The sequence below is a fragment of the Salmo trutta genome, unplaced genomic scaffold (genome assembly GCF_901001165.1).
Source record: "Salmo trutta unplaced genomic scaffold, fSalTru1.1, whole genome shotgun sequence".
Taxonomy (NCBI): domain Eukaryota; kingdom Metazoa; phylum Chordata; class Actinopteri; order Salmoniformes; family Salmonidae; genus Salmo; species Salmo trutta.
The window spans coordinates 441,717-465,537 of NW_021822673.1; the positions used below are offsets into that span (position 1 = coordinate 441,717).

At 44.2% G+C, this 23,821-nt stretch overlaps 1 protein-coding gene across 2 annotated transcripts in view; it reads left to right on the forward strand.

Annotated features, from left to right (window-relative positions):
• The window catches only part of LOC115183155 (high mobility group protein HMGI-C), a 133,083-nt gene that overhangs the window by 91,804 nt on the left and 17,458 nt on the right, over positions 1 to 23,821 (forward strand). The gene's annotated exons all lie outside the window — the stretch shown is intronic.

The following is a 23,821-nucleotide window of genomic DNA, read 5'->3' on the forward strand; positions in this document are numbered from 1 at the left end:
AGGGGTCCTAAACAGAGCATATGCAATTTGTCTGCCCCCTTTCTTCCCTTCCACAACCCCCCCCCCCCCCCCCCCTAAAAAAAAACCCTGCTAACAAAAGTGTGCTTGTCCCAGCCAGGCATTTTCCACATTCCTGGCCCCGGCAGGCATTTCTCTCCTCTAAAAAGAGCCCTTCGGTAAATTCCCCCTAATCGCTGGGTTTAGCCCTGATAGGTGACATTCATCGCTCTGTTTGGTAGAGGGGAGGAGGGGGGGAGAGCAGTGAACAGGGTGGGTGGGTGGGAGAGAAATGGGGGAAGGGTGGGGGAGGGGATGTTACTGGGTGGCGCAGGTCAGTTGTTCTGTTGGGTCTGGGGGGGAGGGAGGTCTGGGTAAAAGGGGTTTCTCTGTTCCTCTCTCTGCAAAGTGATTGGTGGCTGTATTCAACTGTGTTACATTGTTTTTGGAGGGTTTTTTTTTGTTCGTTGGAAGTTTTGAGGGAGTCTGTCTGAAGTTTGTCTCTGAGGTAAACTGCTATATCACGGCCATCAGACTGTTAAATAGACATCCCTAGCCAGCCTCCCCCCAGTACCCTGAACTATAGTCACTATTACTAGTCTCCCCCAGTACCCTGAACTATAGTCACTGTTACTAGTCTCCCCCAGTACCCTGAACTATAGTCACTGTTACTAGTCTCCCCCAGTACCCTGAACTATAGTCACTGTTACTAGTCTCCCCCAGTACCCTGAACTATAGTCACTGTTACTAGTCTCCCCCAGTACCCTGAACTATAGCCACTGTTACTAGTCTCCCCCAGTACCCTGAACTATAGTCACTGTTACTAGTCTCCCCCAGTACCCTGAACTATAGTCACTGTTACTAGTCCCCCCAGTACCCTGAACTATAGTCACTATTACTAGTCTCCCCCAGTACCCTGAACTATAGTCACTGTTACTAGTCTCCCCCCAGTACCCTGAACTATAGTCACTGTTACTAGTCTCCCCCAGTACCCTGAACTATAGTCACTGTTACTAGTCTCCCCCAGTACCCTGAACTATAGTCACTATTACTAGTCTCCCCCAGTACCCTGAACTATAGTCACTGTTACTAGTCTCCCCCCAGTACCCTGAACTATAGTCACTGTTACTAGTCTCCCCCAGTACCCTGAACTATAGTCACTGTTACTAGTCTCCCCCCAGTACCCTGAACTATAGTCACTGTTACTATTCTCCCCCAGTACCCTGAACTATAGTCACTGTTACTAGCCTCCCCCAGTACCCTGAACTATAGTCACTGTTACTAGTCTCCCCCCAGTACCCTGAACTATAGTCACTGTTACTAGTCTCCCCCAGTACCCTGAACTATAGTCACTGTTACTAGTCTCCCCCAGTACCCTGAACTATAGTCACTTTACTAGTCTCCCCCAGTACCCTGAACTATAGTCACTGTTACTAGTCTCCCCCCAGTACCCTGAACTATAGTCACTGTTACTAGTCTCCCCCAGTACCCTGAACTATAGTCACTGTTACTAGTCTCCCCCAGTACCCTGAACTATAGTCACTGTTACTAGTCTCCCCCCAGTACCCTGAACTATAGTCACTGTTACTAGTCTCCCCCCAGTACCCTGAACTATAGTCACTGTTACTAGTCTCCCCCCAGTACCCTGAACTATAGTCACTGTTACTAGTCTCCCCCAGTACCCTGAACTATAGTCACTGTTACTAGTCTCCCCCAGTACCCTGAACTATAGTCACTATTACTAGTCTCCCCCAGTACCCTGAACTATAGTCACTGTTACTAGTCTCCCCCCAGTACCCTGAACTATAGTCACTGTTACTAGTCTCCCCAGTACCCTGAACTATAGTCACTGTTACTAGTCTCCCCCAGTACCCTGAACTATAGTCACTGTTACTAGTCTCCCCCAGTACCCTGAACTATAGTCACTGTTACTAGTCTCCCCCCAGTACCCTGAACTATAGTCACTGTTACTAGTCTCCCCAGTACCCTGAACTATAGTCACTGTTACTAGTCTCCCCCAGTACCCTGAACTATAGTCACTGTTACTATTCTCCCCCAGTACCCTGAACTATAGTCACTGTTACTAGTCTCCCCCCAGTACCCTGAACTATAGTCACTGTTACTAGTCTCCCCCAGTACCCTGAACTATAGTCACTGTTACTAGCCTACCCCCAGTACCCTGCCCTGAACTATAGTCACTGTTACTAGTCTCCCCCCAGTACCCTGAACTATAGTCACTGTTACTAGTCTCCCCCCAGTACCCTGAACTACTGTTACTAGTCTATTTACTATATTCTCAGGACTCTGACATTGCTCGTCGTAATATTCCTATATTTCCCAATTCCCTTCTTTTACTTTAAGATTTGTGTTTATCGTTACATATTACTGCAGTGTAGGAGCTAAGAACACAAGCATTTCACTACACACGCAATAACATCTGCTGAATACGTGAATGTGACCAATAACATCTGCTGAATATGTGAATGTGACCAGTAACATCTGCTGAATATGTGAATGTGACCAATAACATCTGCTGAATATGTGTATGGACCAATAACATCTGCTGAATATGTGAATGTGACCAATAACATCTGCTGAATATGTGTATGGACCAATAACATCTGCTGAATATGTTTATGGACCAATAACATCTGCTGAATATGTGATTGGACCAATAACATCTGCTGAATTGTGTATGGACCAATAACATCTGCTGAATTTGTGTATGGACCAATAACATCTGCTGAATATGTTTATGGACCAATAACATCTGCTGAATATGTTTATGGACCAATAACATCTGCCAAATATGTGAATGTGACCAATAACATTTCATTTGATTTGATTTGATAGGACTGTCTAGTTACCAGAACGCTTTACTTTCTGTGTGTTGTAAACAAATAGTATTTATTTATCTCACTAGAGTTGCAAAGATCCTCTCCTCTACAACAACAAACACAACTAAAACGTTCACACAACTTCTAGTGAACTAGAGGTTTTTTTCAAAATAAAAGCGTTGGTAGCAAAGTGAGTGATAACTCCACATAGCCTCCGTATGGGAGAGTTAGCGTCAGTCCTCTAGACACCCAGACAACAAAGAAGTGTGTGTGTGTGTGTATTTGTGTGTGTGTGTGTGTGTGTGTGTGTGTGTGTGTGTGTGTGGTGTGTGTTGTGTGTGTGTGTGGTGTGTAATAAGAATATCCTCTATAACAGAACAGGTCTGAGTGAGTGAGTGAGTGAGTGAGTGAGTGAGTGAGTGAGTGAGTGAGTGACTAACTGAGTGACTAACTGAGTGACTAACTGAGTGAGTGAGTGAGTGAGTGAGTGAGTGAGTGAGTGAGTGACTAACTGAGTGACTAACTGAGTGAGTGAGTGAGTGAGTGAGTGAGTGAGTGAGTGAGTGAGTGACTGACTGACTGACTGACTGACTGACTGACTGAGTGACTGAGTGACTCCTGAGGTGTTGCCAGATCCTGATGCGTATGTTGCCAGATAAGGTTTAATTCTTCTTCTGTTCAGTCCTGTGAACCCGGCTGCCCCGTAACCACCTAGCTGGATGTAGGGAAGTAGCCAGCGGGGTCCAGCTTAATGACGGACCACTCCCCCCTCCCAGCCCTCCAACCCGGCAGGGAGATTTATTTTCTTGTTTACTTCCACAAAATTGGGGTCTCCGAAGAGCTATAAAAATAACAGTTCAGAAGAGGAGGGGTAAGGAGGGAGGGAGAGAGGGGGGGGAGAGAGAGGGGGGAGAGAGAGAGGGAGAGAGAGAGGGAGAGGGGGGAGGGAGGGAGAGAGAGGGGGGGGAGAGAGAGAGGGGGGAGGGAGAGAGAGAGAGAGGGAGAGAGGGAGAGAGAGAGGGGGAGGGAGAGAGAGGGGGAGGGAGAGAGGGGGAGAGAGAGATGGGGAGGGAGGGAGAAAAGGAAAGGAAGTCACAGGAGGCTGTAGAAGGGAGGACAGCTCATAATAATAGCTGGAATGCAGTGAATGGAATCACATGGAACCATTAAGCCATTACTATGAGCCCGTCCTCCCCCAAATAAGGTGCCACCAGCCGCCTGTGATGGAAGTGTATGTAAAATGATCCCCTGTTTGGCGCTGGGAGGGAGGACGGGCTAGAGAGGGCTGTTACCTTAGAATGACTAGAATGTCTTGGAACCTCTGACCATGGTCATTTGCCTGTTCTACTGATCTGAATGGAGATGCCCAGTCTGTTCGACTGATCTGAATGGGGATGCCCAGCCTGTTCCACTGATCTGAATGGGGATGCCCAGCCTGTTCTACTGATCTGAATGGAGATGCCCAGCCTGTTCTACTGATCTGAATGGGGATGCCCGGCCTGTTCTACTGATCTGAATGGGGATGCCCAGCCTGTTCTACTGATCTGAATGGGGATGCCCGCTGTTCCACTGATCTGAATGGGGATGCCCCAGCCTGTTCTACTGATCTGGAATGGAGAGGCCAGCCTGTTCCACTGATCTGAATGGGGATGCCAAGACTGTTCTACTGATCTGAATGGGGATGCCTAGCCTGTTCTACTGATCTGAATGGGGATGCCCAGCCTGTTCTACTGATCTGAATGGGGAGGGCCCAGTCTGTTCTACTGATCTGAATGGGGATGCCCAGCCTGTTCTACTGATCTGAATGGGGATGCCCAGCCTGTTCTACTGATCTGAATGGGGATGCCCAGCCTGTCTACTGATCTGAATGGGGATGCCAGCCTGTTCTACTGATCTGAATGGGGATGCCCAGCCTGTTCTACTGATCTGAATGGGGATGCCCAGCTGTTCTACTGATCTGACTGGGGATGCCCCCAGCCTGTTCTACTGTTCTGAATGGGGATGCCCAGGCCTGTCTATCTTACTGACTTCTGAATGGGGATGCCCAGGCCTGTTCTACTATCTGAATGGGGATGCCCAGCCTGTTCTACTGATCTGAATGGGGAGGCCCCTGGCTGTTCTACTGATCTGAATGGGGATGCCCAGCCTGTCTACTGTTCTGAATGGGATGCCCAGCCTGTTCTACTTGATCTGAATGGGGTATGCCAGCCTGTTCTAGGCTGATCTGAATGGGGATGCCAGCCTGTTCTACTGATCTGAATGGGGGATGCCCAGCCTGTTCCTCACTGATCTGAATGGGGATGCCAGCCTGTTCTACTGATCTGAATGGGGATGCCCAGCCTGTTCGTACTGATCCTAGTTTCTATGGTGCAGCCAGCACAGTCTCCTGGATGTGTCAGAGAGAGAGAGGGGGCAGAGAGGAGAGAGAATGAGGCAGAGAGAGAAAGAGAGCAGAGAGAGAAAGAGAGGCAGAGAAGATAGAGAGAGCAGAGAGATAGAGAGAGAGAGGCAGAGGATAGAGAGAGGGCAGAGAGAGAAAGAGAGGCAGAGAGAGAGAGCCTAGGTGGGCTTACAGTAGGTATGTCTTTATTAAGTTAATCCTCCTCTTGGTACAAGCTGGTGGGTTTAAACGGGCACAGCCGCCAGGTTCTCAGTCAGTCAGAGTGTAGGATTGTTCTGCTCTAACTTGGCTTAGTCCTTAGTTCTGCCCTGGCACGCACCACTCAGAATCTGCCCGGACTTGGCAGCTGCTCCCTCACACGCTACCTTTGGATCTTGATCAGGATTGGTGCCATGTAGGGCTACCTATTATCTTACCTGTTAACTTGGGGATCAGGCTACCTATTAGCTTAGCTGTTAGCTTACCTGTGAGCATGGTATCCAGGTTACTTGTGAGCGTTGGTGTCCAGGCTACCTGTGAGCTTGTATCCAGCTACCTGTGAGCATGGTGTCCAGGCTACCTGTGAGCTCGGTGTCCAGGCTACTGTGAGCATGGTGTCCAGGCTACCTGTGAGCATGGTGTCCAGCTACCTGTAGCAAGGGTGTCCAGGCTACCTGTGAGCCTGGTGTCCAGGCTACCTGTGAGCCTGGTGTCCAGGCTACCTGTGAGCTCATTGTCCAGGCTACCTGTGAGCTCGTTGTCCTGTCTACCTGTGAGCCTGGTGTCCAGGCTACCTGTGAGCCTGGTGTCCAGGCTACCTGTGAGCTCGGTGTTCAGGTTACCTGTGAGCCTGGTGTCCAGGCTACCTGTGAGCCTGGTGTCCAGGCTACCTGTGCCAGGAGCGTCCTAACTCCATGGCAACACCTATCTGTCAGTCCCCCAGTGTTCTATCATGAAGTAGTGGTTAGTTGTGTGGTGATGTACAGTATGACGTCAGAGGGTGACGGGGCTAATTGACCAATAACTCACGAGGGTGTGTGGTATATGGCCGATTTACCACGGCTAAGGGCTGTTCTTAGGGCACGACACATCGCTTATACCACAAAACCCCCTGAGGTGCCTTATTGCTATTATAAACTGATTACCAACGTAATTAGAGCAGTACAAAATACATGTTATGTCATAGCCGTGGTCAGCATAGTCAGCATTCAAGGCTAGAACCACCCAGTTTCTAATAGAATATAGTTCATCCTGCTCTGTTTATACCACAGTAGTGTAAGTCCCTATTGGCAACATATACTCTACACTCTTAGCAAAAACATAAGGTGCAATAGTATATACAACCTTAGAGGGTTCTTCGCCTGTCCCCATAGGAGAACCCTTTGAAGAACCCTTTTAGGTAGCACTCTGTTGGGTTCCATGTAGAAACCTTTCCCCAGAGGGTTCTACGTGGAACCAAAAAGGGTTCTCCTGTGGGGGACAGTGGAAGAACCATTTTTTCTAAGAGTGTAGTTTTGACCAGGGCCCATAGTGGACTGATTACAGTGAAGCTGTTAGTGTTAGGATGAGCTCAAAGACTGTAACAAGATCTAACTTCCTGTCTGACATACCTGCTTATCTTGCTGCTAGTCCACTGATATAGAGCATGGTAGGAGGGAGGGAGGGAGGCAGGGAGGGGAGGGAGGGAGGGAGGGGGGGGAGGCAGGGAGGGGAGGGGGGGGGGGAGGGAGGGGAGGGAGGGAGGGCTGGGAGGGAGGGAGGGAGAGGGGGAGGGAGGGAGGGAGGCAGGGAGGGGAGGCAGGGAGGGGAGGGAGGGAGGGAGGGAGGGAGAGGGAGGGAGGGCTGGGAGGGAGGGAGGGAAACAGGTTGGCTCTGGCACAAACTACGTCTGGTGCATTCCAGGAAGGGAGAGAGAGAACGACTGGAAAGACGTGAGAGAGAGGAAGTGAGAGAGAGAGGAAGTGAGAGAGAGAGAGGAAAGTGAGAGAGAGAGGAAGTGAGAGAGAGAGGAAGTGAGAGAGAGAGGAAGTGAGAGAGAGAGGAAGTGAGAGAGAGAGGAAGTGAGAGAGAGAGGAAGTGAGAGAGAGAGGAAGTGAGAGAGAATTTATCTAGATGTTTTTTCTCTTTCTCTTTCCAAGACGTGTAGTTCTATGAAGTGGATCCTGGACATCAGAACAGGCACTACGTCTTGCTCATGTTTCTGTTTCAGCTCCGCCCCGTTGTTACAGCCTCCCAAATGGAACCCTATTCCCATATGGGCCCTGGTCAAAAGTAGTGCACTAAGTAGAGAATAGGGTGCTATTTGGAATGCAAACAGACAGACACTGTGGCTGTTGTTATTCTTCTAGAAGCAGGATGTGGCAGAGCTTGCAACTGGCATCCAAGTTCCGCTTGGAAAGAAGTAGGGAATTGACCGTAGCCCTACTTGGCTCTGAGTGGAAAGGCTGTCTGTCTCTGTCCCTGTCTCTGTGTCTGTCTGTCTGTCTCTTCACTAATAATATAACATGGAACTTCTCAATTCAATTTCACTAGATAATAAACAAAAGTGAAATCAACAATCAAAATTATTCTCTCTCCTAGGCTCTCTCTCTCTCTCTCTCTCTCTCTCTCTCTCGTTCTGTTAGACCAGGTAGTGTTCTGTTAGACCAGGTAGTGTTCTGTTAGACCAGGTAGTGTTCTGTTAGACAGGGTAGTGTTCTGTCTAGACCAGGTAGTGTTCTGTTAGACCAGGTAGTGTTTCTGTTAGACCAGGTAGTGTTCTGTTAGACCAGGTAGTGTTCTGTTAGACCAGGTAGTGTTCTGTTAGACCAGGTAGTGTTCTGTTAGACCAGGTAGTGTTCTGTTAGACCAGGTAGTGTTCTGTTTAGACCAGGTAGTGTTCTGTTAGACCAGGGTACTGTGTTCTGTTAGACCAGGTAGTGTTCTGTTAGACCAGGTAGTGTCTGTTAGACCAGGTAGTGTTCTGTTAGACCAGGTAGTGTTCTGTTAGACCAGGTAGTGTTCTGTTAGACCAGGTAGTGTTTCTGTTAGACCAGGTAGTGTTTCTGTTAGACCAGGTAGTGTTCTGTTAGACCAGGTAATGTTCTGTTAGACCAGGTAGTGTTCTGTTAGACCAGGTAGTGTTCTGTTAGACCAGGTAGTGTTCTGTTAGACCAGGTAGTGTTCTGTTAGACCAGGTATGTTCTGTTAGACCAGGTAGTGTTCTGTTTAGACCAGGTAGTGTTCTGTTAGACCAGGTAGTGTTCTGTTAGACCAGGTAGTGTTCTGTTAGACCAGGTAGTGTTCTGTTAGACCAGGTAGTGTTCTGTTAGGCCAGGTAGTGTTTCTGTTAGACCAGGTAGTGTTCTGTTAGACCAGGTAGTGTTCTGTTAGACCAGGTAGTGTTCGTTAGACCAGGTAGTGTTCTGTTAGACCAGGTAATGTTCTGTTAGACCAGGTAGTGTTCTGTTAGACCAGGTAGTGTTCTGTTAGACCAGGTAGTGTTTCTGTTAGACCAGGTAGTGTTCTGTTAGACCAGGTAGTGTTCTGTTAGACCAGGTAGTGTTCTGTTAGACCAGGTAGTGTTCTGTTAGACCAGGTAGTGTTCTGTTAGACAGGTAGTGTTCTGTTAGACCAGGTAGTGTTCTGTTAGACCAGGTAGTGTTCTGTTAGACCAGGTAGTGTTCTGTTAGACCAGGTAGTGTTCTGTTAGACCAGGTAGTGTTCTGTTAGACCAGGTAGTGTTCTGTTAGACCAGGTAGTGTTTCTGTTAGACCAGGTAGTGTTCTGTTAGACCAGGTAGTGTTTCTGTTAGACAGGTAGTGTTCTGTTAGACCAGGTAGTGTTTCTGTTAGACCAGGTAATGTTCTGTTAGACCAGGTAGTGTCTGTTAGACCAGGTAGTGTTCTGTTAGACCAGGTAGTGTTCTGTTAGACAGGTAATGTTCTGTTAGACAGGTAGTGTTTCTGTTAGACCAAGGTAGTGTTCTGTTAGACCAGGTAGTGTTTCTGTTAGGACCAGGTAGTGTTTCTGTTAGACCAGGTAATGTTCTGTTAGACCAGGTAGTGTTTCTGTTAGACCAGGTAATGTTCTGTTAGACCAGGTAGTGTTTCTGTTAGACCAGGTAGTGTTGTTAGACAGGTCGTGTCTGTTAGACCAGGTAGTGTTCTGTTAGACCAGGTAGTGTTCTGTTAGACCAGGTAGTGTTCTGTTAGACCAGGTAGTGTTTTACTTTACTACGTTCCTAAAGTAAATTCTGTACTTTTTACTCCATTCGTTCCTCCTGACAACCAAAAGTACAGGACAGGAAAATGGTCTAATTCACACACTTATCAAGAGAACATCCCTAGTCATCCCTGCTGCCTCTGATCTGGCGGACTCACTGAACACATGCTTCGTTTTTAAATGATGTCTGGTTGTTGGCTCGCACCCCTGGCTTTCTGTAAATAAATCAAAAATACTAGAAAATGTGGCTGTCTGTTTTGCTTAATATAAGAAATTTGAAGTTATTTATTCTCACTTAGGTGTTCCTTTTGTCCAGGTGGGAAACGGCAGTGTGGAGTGCAGTAGAGATTGCATCATCTGTGGTTCTGTTGGGGTGATATGCAAATTGGAGTGGTTCTAGGGTTTCTGGGATAATGGTGTTGATGTGGTACATGACCAGCCTTTCAAAGCATTTCATGGCTCCAGACGTGAGTGCTACGGGTCGGTAGTCATTTAGGCAGGTTACCTTAGTGTTCTTGGGCACAGGGACTATGGTGGTCTGCTTGAAACATGTTGGTATTACAGACTCAGACATGGAGAGGTTGAAAATGTCAGTGAAGACACTTGCAAGTTGGTCAACGCATGCTCTGAGTACACGTCCTGTTAATCCGTCTGGCCCTGCGGCCTTGTGAATGTTGATCTTTTTAAAGGTCTTACTCACATCGGCTGCGGAGAGCTTGATCACACAGTCGTCCAGAACAGCTGATGCTCTCATTCATGTTTCAGTATTACTTGCCTCGAAGCGAGCATAGAAGCTATTTAGCCCATCGTGTCCCTGGGCAGCTCTCGGTTGTGCTTCCATTTGTAGTCTGTAATAGTTTGCAAGGCCCTGCCACATCCGACGAACATCGGAGCCGGTGTAGTACGATTCGATCTTAGTCCTGTATTGATGTTTTGCCTGTTTGATGGTTTGTCGATTTTGATTTCGTATAAGCTTACGGGTTAGAGTTCCGCTCCTTGAAAGCGGCAGCTCTACCCTTTAGCTCAGTGCAATGTTGCCTGTAATCCATGGCTTCTGGTTGGGGTATGTACGCACAGTCACTGTGGGGACGACGTCCTCGATGCACTTATTGATAAGGCCAGTGACTGATGTGGTGTACTCCTCAATGCCATCGGAAGAGTCCCGGAACACGTTCCAGTCTGTGATAGCAAAACAGTCCTGTAGTTTATCATCTGCTTCATCTGACCACTTTTTTTATAGACCAAGTCACTGGTGCTTCCTGCTTTAATTTTTGCTTGTAAGCATGAATCAGGAGGATAGAATTACGGTCAGATTTGCCAAATGGAGGGCGAGGGAGAGCTTTGTATCTGTGGAGTAAAGCTGGTCTAGAGTTTTTTCCCTCTGGTTGAACATTTAACATGCTAATAGAAATGAGGTAAAACTGATTTAAGTTTCCCTGCATTAAAGTTAGACCTCGGCCACTAGGAGCACCACCTCTGGATGAGCGTTTCCTTTTTGCTTATGGCGGTATACAGCTCATTGAGTGTGGTTTTAGTGCCAGTATCGGTCTGTGGTGGTATGTAGACAGCTACGAAAAATACAGATGAAAATTCTCTAGGTAGATAGCGTGGTCTACAGCTTATCATGAGATACTCTACCTCAGGTGGGCAAAACCTCAAGACTTCCTTAGATATCGTGCACCAGCTGTTGTTTACAAATACACATAGGCCACTGCCCCATGTCTTACCAGAGACTGCTGTTCCGTTGGTAGGATATACGTGCTCTCAGTTCCTCCCATTTATTTTCCAGGGATTGAACGTTGGCTAACAGTACAGATGGCAAAAGGCAGATTAGCCACTCGTTGCCTGATCCTCACAATGCACCCCGATCTCTTTCCGTGAAACGTCTGCTTCTTTCTCCTGTGAATGATGGGGATGAGGGCCTGTTCGGGTGTATGGAGTATATCCTTCCCGTCCGACTAATTAAAGAAAAATTATTTGTCCAATTCGAGGTGAGTAATTGCTGTTTTCGGTCATAAGAGACGGTAGCAGCAACATTACGTACAAAATTAGTTACAAACAATGCGAAAAAATAAATAAAAATAGCACGATTGGTTAACAGCCAATAAACGGCAGCCATCCTCTCCGACGCCATCTTTCTTTCATGGCATCATGTGTTTGATGTATTTGATACCATTCCACTGATTCCGCTCCAGCTATTACCACGAGCCCGTCCTCCCCAATTAAAGGTGCCTCCAGCCTCCTGTGGTGCATGTGTGTTCCGTGACGGCCCACAGTAACATAGTAACGGAGTAAACAACACCATGAGCAGGTTTCTCTCAGCATCGTTAGTGTTTAAACTCACACCATTAAAGATAGAGATCACACACCATGACCCTGTGGCTACCTTCTGGCTGTATCCCAAATAACACCCTATTTCCATCACATCTAGTGCACTATATAGACACTACCCTTTGGCTGTCCTACTATACAGGGAACTGGGTGCCATTTTGGATGGACCCTGTGACCCAAACCAGAGATGTCTATTTCTTTAACACCCAGTACACTCTGGTAAATAGGTAAAACACTCCGTGGCGTTGTTCTACGGTACATGGAATCCAAAAGGGTTCTGGAACCCAAAAGGGTTCCAAAAGAGTACTTTGGCTGTCATCATAGGAGAACCCTTTGAAGATCCCTTTTGGGTTCCAGATAAAATGCACTCTGTGGCAAGTGTTCTTCACTACATGGAATCCAAAAGGGTTCTGGAACTCAAAAAGGTTCCTTAAAGGGTTCTCCTACGAGGACAGCCAAAGAACCCTTTCAAGGCTCGGTCACACGCACCAATAGCATTTGTCTCCTGAGAGTACTTAGCACCTCTGAACAGAGTTCCAGCTATAATTTGGTGAACCGAGTGCAAACCAATTTTACATGTAGAATTGCGAAAAAATGTCGGCAGGTGGGCATCAACAGCGCGCTAAACGATCTGTAGATGAGCGGGAGATCCACATGCAGTGCGCAGTGTGCGACCCTTTACCGTAGGTTCTTTACAGAGGTTCCTCTTTTCTTTCTAGAAGCAGACTGTAGCCTTAAAGGGGGGCTAGAGAATAAAGATAATTTGTATGATCTGTCTGAAGGTTGGTCTGGGTGTATATCATCTAAAAGGTGGTTGGTTCAGTAAGAAGAGACATGTCTGACTTTGATTAGAGGAAGATTATTACCTAGGTAGTTTAGTAGGATCGGGGGGGGTGGTGGGCTTAGCTGAGACTGTTACTTAGTAACGGTCCGAGTCTAAACCACACGAAAGCAACACTAGACACTATGGAACACAAAGCTTTTACTGTCTCATCCTGGAATATACAAGGTCTGAGTTTATTATAAAATTATTACGGTACATACAGTGCATTTGGAAAGTGTTCAGATCCCTTGACTTTTTCCACATTTTGTTCCGTTACAGCCTTATTCTAAAATGGACTAAATTTAAAAAAAATCCTCATCAATCTACACACAATACCCCATAATGACAAAGCAAAAACTGAGTTTTTGAAATTTTAGCAAATGTATTAAAAATAAAAAACAGAATGTTGAAGGAATTGTACATAGACAAGATTGTGTTGAGGCACAGATCTGGAGAAGGGTACCAAAACATGTCTGCAGCATTGAAGGTACCCAAGAACACAGTGGCCTCCATCATTCTTAAATGGAAGAAGTTTGGAACCACCAACTCTTCCTATAGCTGGCTGCCCGGCCAAACTGAGCAATCGGGGGAGAAGGGCCTTGGTCAGGGAGGTGACCAAGAACCCGATGGTCACTCCGACAGAGCTCCAGAGTTCCTCTGTGGAGATGGGAGAACCTTCCAGAAGGACAACCACTAATCAGGCCTTTATGGTAGAGTGGCCAGACGGAAGCCACTCCTCAGTAAAAGGCACATGGCGGCCCGCATGGAGTTTGCCAAAAGGCACCTAAAGGACTCTGACTATGAGAAACAAGATTCTCTGGTCTGATGAAACCAAGATTGAATTCTTTGGCCTGAATGCCAAGCATCACGTCTGGAGGAAACCTGGCACCATCCCTACGGTGAAGCATGGTGGTGGCAGCATCATGCTTTGGGGAGGTTTTTCCATCGGGCATATACTGGGAGACTAGTCAGGATCAAGGGAAAGATGAACTGAGCAAAGTACATAGAGATCCTTGATGAAAACCTTCTCCAGAGCGCTCAGGACCTCAGACTAGGATGAAGGTTCACCTTCCAACAGGACAACAACCCTAAGCACACAGCCAAGACAACGCAGGAGTGGTTTCAGGACAAGTCTCTGAATGTCCCTGAGTGTCCCAGCCAGAGCCCGTACTTGAACCCAATCAAACATCTCTGGAGAGACCTGAAAATAGCTGTGCAGCGACGCTCCCCATCCAACCTGACAGAGCTTGAGAGGATCTGCAGAGAAGAATGGGAGAAACACCAAATACAGGTATGCCAAGCTTGTAGCATCATACCCAAGAAGACTCGAGGTTGTAATCGCTGCCAAAGTGCTTCAACAACATGTGATATTTCAGTTTTTTATTTTGAATATATTTGCAAAAATTGCCAAAACCTGTTTTTGCTTTGTCATTATGGGGTATTGTGTGTAGATTGATGTGGGACATTTAAAAAAAAGAATATGGCTGTAAAGTAACAACATGTGGAAAAAGTCAAGGGGTCTGAATTCTTTCAGAAAGTACTGGTCGGAGGTCATCTGCTTTTTGCCTAAAGAGCAGAGACCCAGACTTCATCAAAGACATTGGAAATGCAGACATTGTCATCCTACAAGAAACATGGAGGAGATGGACCGACTGGTTGCCCTCTAGGTTACAGAGAGCTGGTAGTCTCAAACTACCAGGAGTAAAACAGGGAAGAGACTCAAGGGGTATGCTAATTTGGTATAGAGCAGACCTAACCCACTCTATGAAATTAGTCAAAATAGGAACGTTTTACATCTGGCAAAAAATTTACGAGGAAATTATCTCAATAAAGAAAAATGTCCTCATGTGTGCTACCATATATTTCCCCAATAGAATCCCCATAGTTTAAAGAAGACTGCTTTTCCATCCTAGAGGGGGAGATGAACCATTTCCAGGCCCAGGGACATGTACTAGTCTATGGCGACCTAAATGCCAGAACTGGACAAGAACCTGACACTCTCAGCACACAGGGGGACAAACACCTACCTGCAGCTGATAGTATTCCCTCCCCAATATGCCGCCCTAGACACAACTTTTGACAAAACAACCAACAAAAATGGGCCACAACTCGGGCAGGTCTGTCACACACTGGGTCTGTCCATAGTCAATGGTAGGCTTTGAGGGGACTCCTATGGTAGGTACACCTACAGCTAATCTCTTGGCGGTAGTACTGTAGACTACTTTATCACCGACCTCAACCCAGAGTCTCTCAGAGCGTTCACTGTCAGCCCACTAACACCTCTCTCAGACCACAGCAAAATCAGTCTACTTAAACAGAGTGATACTCAATCGTGAGGCATTAAAGCCAAAGGAACTGAATAATATTAAGAAATGATATAGATGGAAGGAAAGTAGCTTAAAAATGTACCAAAAACTTCTTGGACAAAACATTTCACTGTAATAGTGAAGTTGTAAACATGGCAGTAGAAAGCCTAAACGGTATATTTTACCTTTCAGCTTCTCTATCAAATCTAAAAATGTCAAGCAGAAACCCTAAGAAAATTAACAACAATGAAAAATGGTTTGATGAAGAATGCAAAAACCTAAGAATGCTGAATCACTAAAACAATACAGAAATACACTATGGAAATAGAAGGAACAGCACGTCAGAAATCAGCTCAACGTAATTGAAGAATCCATAGACTCTAACCACTTCTGGGAAAATTGGTAAACTCTAAAGAAACAACATGAAGAGTTATCTATCCAAAACAGAGATGTATGGATAAACCACTTCTCTAATCTTTTTGGCTCTGTAACAAAGAATAAACAGCAAAAACATATACATGATCAATTACAAATGTTAGAATGAACTATTAAAAAGACTACCAGAACCCACTGGATTCTCCAATTACACTGAATGAACTACAGGACAAAATACAAACCCTCCAACCCCAAAAAGGCTGTGGTGTTGATGGTATCCTAAATGAAATGATAAAATATACAGACTTGAATTCCAATTGGCTATACTTAAACTCCTTAGCTCTGGTATCTTCTCCAATATTTAGAACCAAGGACTGATCACCACCAATCCACAAAAGTGGAGACAAATTTGACCCCAATAACTACCGTGGGATATGGGTCAACAGCAACCTTGGGAAAATCCTCTGCATTATCATTAACATCAGACTCATACATTTCCTCAGTGAAAACAATGTACTGAGCAAATTGGCATTTTACCAAATTACCGTACGACAGACCACGTATTCACCCTGCACACCCTAATTGACAAAACAAACAAACCAAAACAAAGGCAAAGTCTTCTCAGGCTTTGTTGATTTAAAAAAAAAAAAGCTTTTGACTCAATTTGCCATGAAGGTTTGCAATACAAATTGATTGAAAGAGGTGTTGGGGGAAAAACATACGACATTATAAAATCCATGTACGCAAACAACAAGTTGACAGTTAAAAATGGCAAAAAACAAACACATTTCATTCCACAGGGCCGTGGGGTGAGACAGGGCCGTGGGGTGAGACAGGGCCGTGGGGTGAGACAGGGCCGTGGGGTGAGACAGGGCCGTGCGGTGAGACAGGGATGCAGCTGGAGCCCCACCCACCAACATATATGTCAACCAATTGGCGAGGGCACTAGAAAGGTCTGCAGCACCCGGCCTCACCCTACTAGAATCTGAAGTCAAATGTCTACTGTTTGCTGATGATCTGATGCTTCTGTCCCCAACCAAGCAGGGCCTACAGCAGCACCTAGATCTTCTGCACAGATTCTGCCAGACCTGGGCCCTGACAGTAAATCTCAGTAAGACCAAAATAATGGTGTTCCAAAAAGGTCCAGTCACCAGGACTACAGATACAAATTCCATCTAGATACTGTTGCCCTATAGCACACAAAAAAACTATACAAACCTTGGCCTAAACATCAGCGCCACAGGTAACTTCCACAAAGCTGTGAACGATCTGAGAGACAAGGCAAGAAGGGCCTTCTATGCCATCAAAAGGAACATAAATTTCAACATACCAATTAGGATCTGGCTAAAAATACTTTAATCAGTTATAGAACCCATTTCCCTTTATGATTGTGAGGTCTGGGGTCCGCTCACCAACCAAGAATTCACAAAATGGGACAAACACCAAATTGAGACTCTGCATGCAGAAATCTGACAAAATATCCTCTGTGTACAACGTAAAACACCAAATAATTCATGCAGAGCAGAATTAGGCCGATACCCACTAATTATCCAAATCCAGAAAAGAGCCATTAAATTCTAACAAAGCCATCACCTACAGAGAGATGAACCTGGAGAAGAGTCCCCTAAGCAAGCTGGTCCTGGGGCCCTGTTCACAAACACAAACACACCCCACAGAGCCCCAGAACGGTAACACAATTAGACCCAACCAAATCATGAGAAAACAAAAAGATAATTACTTGACACATTGGAAAGAATTAACAAAAAAACAGAGCAAACTAGAATGCTATTTGGCCCTAAACAGAGAGTACACAGTGGCAGAATACCTGACCACTGTGACTGACCCAAACTTAAGGAAAGCTTTGACTATGTACAGACTCAGTGAGCAGAGCCTTGCTATTGAGAAAGGCCGCCGTAGGCAGACCTGGCTCTCAAGAGAAGACAGGCTATGTGCACATTGCCCACAAAATGAGGTGGAAACTGAGCTGCACTTCCTAACCTCCTGCCAAATGTATGATCATATTAGAGACACATATTTCCCTCAGATTACACAGATCCACAAATAATTTGAAAACAAACCCGATTTTGATAAACTCCCATATCTATTGGGTGAAAAACCACAGTGTTCCATCACAGCAGCAAGATGTGTGACCTGTTGCCACAAGAAAAGGTCAACCAGTGAAGAACAAACACCATTGTAAATACAACCCATATTTATGTTGATTTATTTTCCCTTTTGAACTTTAACTATTTGCACATCATTACAACACTGTGTATATATACATAATATGACATTAGTAATGTCTTTATTCTTTTGGAACTTCTATGAGTGTAATGTTTACTGTTCATTTTTATTGTTTATTTCACTTTTGTATATTATCTACCTCACTTGCTTTGGCAATGTTAACATATGTTTCCCATGCCAATAAAGCCCCTTGAATTGAATTGAGAGAGAGAATAGTTACCTATGAATGAGATAATAGTTACCTATGAATGAGAGAATAGTTACCTATGAATGAGAGAATAGTTACCTATGAATGAGAGAATAGTTACCTATGAATGAGAGAATAGTTACCTATGAATGAGAGAATAGTTACCTATGAATGAGAGAATAGTTACCTATGAATGAGAGAATAGTTACCTATGAATGAGGGAATAGTTACCTATGAATGAGAGAGAGAATAGTTACCTATGAATGAGAGAATAGTTACCTATGAATGAGAGAATAGTTACCTATGAATGAGAGAATAGTTACCTATGAATGAGAGAATAGTTACCTATGAATGAGAGAATAGTTACCTATGAATGAGAGAATAGTTACCTATGAATGAGAGAATAGTTACCTATGAATGAGAGAATAGTTACCTATGAATGAGAGAATAGTTACCTATGAATGAGGGAATAGTTACCTATGAATGAGAGAATAGTTACCTATGAATGAGAGAATAGTTACCTATGAATGAGAGAATAGTTACCTATGAATGAGGGAATAGTTACCTATGAATGAGAGAGAGAATAGTTACCTATGAATGAGAGAGAGAATAGTTACCTATGAATGAGAGAGGGAATAGTTACCTATGAATGAGGGAATAGTTACCTATGAATGAGGGAATAGTTACCTATGAATGAGAGGGAATAGTTACCTATGAATGAGAATAGTTACCTATGAATGAGGGAATAGTTACCTATGATGAGAGAATAGTTACCTATGAATGAAGAAATAGTTACCTATGAATGAGGAGAATAGTTACCTATGAATGAGAGAATAGTTACCTATGAATGAGGGAATAGTTACCTATGAATGAGAGAATAGTTACCTATGAATGAGGGAATAGTTACCTATGAATGAGAGAATAGTTACCTATGAATGAGAGAATAGTTACCTATGAATGAGAGAATAGTTACCTATGAATGAGAGAATAGTTACCTATGAATGAGAGAATAGTTACCTATGAATGAGGGAATAGTTACCTATGAATGAGAGAATAGTTACCTATGAATGAGAGAATAGTTACCTATGAATGAGAGAATAGTTACCTATGAATGAGGGAATAGTTACCTATGAATGAGAGAGAGAATAGTTACCTATGAATGAGGGAATAGTTACCTATGAATGAGGGAATAGTTACCTATGAATGAGAGAGAGAATAGTTACCTATGAATGAGAGAATAGTTACCTATGAATGAGAGAATAGTTACCTATGAATGAGAGAGAGAATAGTTACCTATGAATGAGGGAATAGTTACCTATGAATGAGAGAATAGTTACCTATGAATGAGGGAATAGTTACCTATGAATGAGAGAGAGAATAGTTACCTATGAATGAGAGAATAGTTACCTATGAATGAGGGAATAGTTACCTATGAATGAGAGAATAGTTACCTATGAATGAGGGAATAGTTACCTATGAATGAGAGAATAGTTACCTATGAATGAGAGAATAGTTACCTATGAATGAGAGAATAGTTACCTATGAATGAGAGAGAGAATAGTTACCTATGAATGAGAGAGAGAATAGTTACCTATGAATGAGAGAATAGTTACCTATGAATGAGGGAATAGTTACCTATGAATGAGGGAATAGTTACCTATGAATGAGAGAATAGTTACCTATGAATGAGGGAATAGTTACCTATGAATGAGAGAATAGTTACCTATGAATGAGGGAATAGTTACCTATGAATGAGAGAGAGAATAGTTACCTATGAATGAGAGAATAGTTACCTATGAATGAGGGAATAGTTACCTATGAATGAGGGAGAGAATAGTTACCTATGAATGAGAGAATAGTTACCTATGAATGAGGGAATAGTTACCTATGAATGAGAGAATAGTTACCTATGAATGAGAGAATAGTTACCTATGAATGAGAGAATAGTTACCTATGAATGAGAGAATAGTTACCTATGAATGAGACAGAGAATAGTTACCTATGAATGAGAGAATAGTTACCTATGAATGAGGGAATAGTTACCTATGAATGAGAGAATAGTTACCTATGAATGAGAGAGAGAATAGTTACCTATGAATGAGAGAATAGTTACCTATGAATGAGGGAATAGTTACCTATGAATGAGAGAGAGAATAGTTACCTATGAATGAGAGAGAATAGTTACCTATGAATGAGAGAATAGTTACCTATGAATGAGAGAATAGTTACCTATGAATGAGGGAATAGTTACCTATGAATGAGAGAATAGTTACCTATGAATGAGAGAATAGTTACCTATGAATGAGAGAATAGTTACCTATGAATGAGAGAATAGTTACCTATGAATGAGAGAATAGTTACCTATGAATGAGAGAATAGTTACCTATGAATGAGAGAATAGTTACCTATGAATGAGAGAATAGTTACCTATGAATGAGAGAATAGTTACCTATGAATGAGAGAATAGTTACCTATGAATGAGAGAGAGAATAGTTACCTATGAATGAGAGAATAGTTACCTATGAATGAGGGAATAGTTACCTATGAATGAGGGAATAGTTACCTATGAATGAGAGAATAGTTACCTATGAATGAGGGAATAGTTACCTATGAATGAGGGAATAGTTACCTATGAATGAGGGAATAGTTACCTATGAATGAGGGAATAGTTACCTATGAATGAGGGAATAGTTACCTATGAATGAGAGAATAGTTACCTATGAATGAGAGAATAGTTACCTATGAATGAGAGAATAGTTACCTATGAATGAGAGAATAGTTACCTATGAATGAGGGAATAGTTACCTATGAATGAGGGAATAGTTACCTATGAATGAGAGAATAGTTACCTATGAATGAGAGAATAGTTACCTATGAATGAGGGAATAGTTACCTATGAATGAGAGAATAGTTACCTATGAATGAGAGAGAGAATAGTTACCTATGAATGAGAGAATAGTTACCTATGAATGAGGGAATAGTTACCTATGAATGAGGGAATAGTTACCTATGAATGAGAGAATAGTTACCTATGAATGAGAGAATAGTTACCTATGAATGAGAGAGAGAATAGTTACCTATGAATGAGAGAATAGTTACCTATGAATGAGGGAATAGTTAGAGAATAGTTACCTATGAATGAGAGAATAGTTACCTATGAATGAGAGAGAGAATAGTTACCTATGAATGAGGGAATAGTTACCTATGAATGAGGGAATAGTTACCTATGAATGAGAGAATAGTTACCTATGAATGAGAGAATAGTTACCTATGAATGAGAGAATAGTTACCTATGAATGAGAGAATAGTTACCTATGAATGAGAGAGAGAATAGTTACCTATGAATGAGGGAATAGTTACCTATGAATGAGAGAATAGTTACCTATGAATGAGAGAGAGAATAGTTACCTATGAATGAGAGAATAGTTACCTATGAATGAGAGAATAGTTACCTATGAATGAGGGAACTGAGCATCATACCTTTAGGTTACTGTGTTGCTCCACCACACACTGTGTGGTGTCTTTCTGCCTGACTGTCTGTCTGGCTGGCAGGCTGGCTGGCTGGCAGGCTGGCTGGCTGGCTGGCGTGCTGGGAGGCTGGCTGGCTGGGAGGCATGCTGGCTGGCTGGCTGGCTGGCTGTCTAAGCATGATTCATGGTGAGTGTCAGGCTGAGACTACTTCAAAGACCAGGCCTTGTGAAAGACAATGCTGTGATTTCCCCTTTGTGATAAAAGGAGAGGGGCTCCGATTTGGGCTGAAGGGAGAGAGGATGAAGACGGGGCTTCACAGAGACAGACAGACAGACAGACAGACAGACAGACAGACAGACAGACAGACAGACAGACAGACAGACAGACAGACAGACAGACAGACAGACAGACAGACAGACAGACAGACGGGGAGAGGGGAGAGGGGAGAGGGGGAGAGAGAGGGAGAGAGAGGGAGAGAGAGAGACTTCTGTGCTTAAAGGAATATGGTTACAACTGGCATATTGTGGAATGTTTCATCCTAGATGCACTATGATGGAGAATGAAGGTCGTACCTTTAACTTTGGAAGGCAGGGTATAACTACCTCCTATAGATAATGAATGTTGTTGTTGTGAACTGTTTTCTAAGTTGATTTAATGATATGACTCAAACCTAAACTAACCCTGTACTGAAAAGTCCGTTATTCTACCCAGTCAATGAATCATCTGATCTTTGTGTTCTGTCAAGCAACTCTGTAAAAGTTTGCGTCACGTTTTAATAAATACAGTTGGAAAGTTTTCCGTCGTCACGTCGTCCTTCAGACTGAGCTTTGTGCTGCTGTTGTTAAAGAACCTGCAGGAATATTCAGTGGTAAATGGTGTCCTATTTCCCCATAGGCCCTGGTCAAAAGGAGTGCACTAGAAACGGATCAGGCTGCCATTTTGGAGGCAGCAGCCAGTGACTGAAAGATGAAGTCTGAATATCTGGATTGTAAAGTGTTTTTGTTGAAAGGTCAGTTTATTGTTGCTGCAGCAGCATCAGTGAGTGGGTTGTTTCCTGTGACGTATTTTAAAGGGTTTTATAGTTAACAGAGGCTGGGGCGGATGGCAAGCATCACCATCTAGGTATTAAATGAATTCATTTGTCTGACGTTATAACCTCTCTAAAGAAGCCAGACGATTTAGACAGATCCACTTGATGCTCTGGTCAGAAGTAGTGCACTATATAGGGAATAGGGTGGAATCTGGACACAACAGCTCTGGTCAGAAGTACTGCACTTTATAGGGAATAGGGTGGAATCTGGACACAACAGCTCTGGTCAAAAGTACTGCACTATATAGGGAATAGGGTGGAATCTGGACACAACAGCTCTGGTCAAAAGCAACGGTCTAAAGAACTGCATCTCAGTGCTAGAGGCGTCACTACAGACCCTGGTTCAATTCCAGGCTGTATCACAACCGGCCGTGATTGGGAGTCTTTGGCCCAGCGTCGTTAGGGTTTGGCCGCCATTGTAAATAAGAATTTGTTCTTAACTGCCTTGCCTAGTTAAATACAGGTTAAATAAACAAATAAATAAAAAAGTGCACTATATAGGGAATAGGGTGGAATTTGTGACACACCTGCTCTGGTCAAAAGTAGTGCAGTATATAGGGAATAGGGTGCCATTTCAGTGTCTGCTTGTTATAATGGACCATGCCTCAGGACTACCTGGCATGATGACTCCTTGCTGTCCCCAGTCCACCTGGCCATGCTGCTGCTCCAGTTTCAACTGTTCTGCCTGCGGCTACGGAACCCTGACCTGTTTCACCGGACGTGCTTGTTGCACCCTCGACAATTACTATGATTATTATTGTTTGACCATGCTGGTCATTTACGAACATTTTAACATCTTGACCATGTTCTGTTATAATATCCACCCGGCACAGCCAGAAGAGGACTGGCCACCCCTCATAGCCTGGTTCCTCTCTAGGTTTCTTCCTAGGTTTTTGGCCTTTCTCAGGAGTTTTTCCTAGGGAGTTTTTCCCAGCCACCGTGCTTCTTTCACATGCAATGCTTGCTGTTTGGGGTTTTAGGCTGGGTTTCTGTACAGCACTTTGAGATTTCAGCTGATGTACGAAGGGCTATATAAATAAATTTGATTTGATTTTGATAATATGTGTATCCTATGGCTTGCTTCCCACACTGCACCCTATTCCCTATAATGTGCACAACAAAAGTAGTGCACTACATAGGGAATAGGGTCCCGGGGGTGTATCCTGTTAGTGTAGTTCCAGTTCCATTAGAATGTGGATGCATCGTCTTTCCAATGTTCCTTTATGGCCAGTGTTGGAGTGCCTCGGTCCCGACCCCATCCGGTGTTGACGTTTACTGTGTTACTATTAGACACACACACACACACATATACATACACCGTCCGCTGGCATCCAGCACAGAGCTGGCACAGAACTCACCAGCTGTTCACAACCATCCCCATCCAGGGGGGCATGGAATGTGTGTGTGTGTGTGTGTGTGTGTGTGTGTGTGTGTGTGTGTGTGTGTGTGTGTGTGTGTGTGTGTGTGTGTGTGTGTGTGCGCTTTGCTTACAGATACTTCCTGTGCAGTCCCGGTCTTACAGATACTTCCTGTCCAGTCCTGGTCTTGCAGATACTTCCTGTCCAGTCCTGGTCTTA